This window comes from Ipomoea triloba, chromosome 4 (assembly GCF_003576645.1).
Source record: "Ipomoea triloba cultivar NCNSP0323 chromosome 4, ASM357664v1".
NCBI classification, from domain to species: domain Eukaryota; kingdom Viridiplantae; phylum Streptophyta; class Magnoliopsida; order Solanales; family Convolvulaceae; genus Ipomoea; species Ipomoea triloba.
In genome coordinates, this window is record NC_044919.1 from 19358412 (window position 1) to 19359085 (window position 674).

The window sequence follows — 674 nt, forward strand, 5'->3', positions numbered from 1 at the left end:
ACGCGTAGACTGTATCAATGTTACTTTTGGTAAGACTCAAAAACTTAAATCTCAAAGATCAAAATCTAATGTTGATGTACCATCAAATGAGAAGAGTCCGTGGAAAAAGAAATCAATATTCTTTGATCTTCCATATTGGAAGACACTTGATGTCAGACAGTATTGATGTGATGCATGTTGAGAAAAATGTGTGTGATAGTCTTGTTGGAACTCTTTTAGACATAAAAGGTAAGACTAAAGATGGTCTCAATGCTAGATTGGACTTGATTGAAATGGGTATACGACCTACATTAGCTCCATGCAGTGGTGATAAGAAGACATATTTGCCTCCAGCTGGTCATACTTTGTCAAGAAAGGAGAAAATCAGTTTTTGTGAATATTTACGTGGGGTGAAGGATCATTCGTTGCGTCAGGAAGACAATATATACTATCTGCTGCGCTAGGTACTGATGAGCATCCTGGCCGTGTTAGAGGCATGGGAAGAGGATATGGCATAAAAAGTGTATTTGGTAATGCAAAACGTACTCCTCACACGCCTACAGAAGACGTTAAACGAATGGTTGACTCTGTTGTTGCTGCTGTTGAAGCACGATTTGAAGAACGATTTGAAGCACGAGTTGAAGAACGATTAGAAGCACGAGTTCAGAACGATTAGAAGCACGACTTCAAGAACA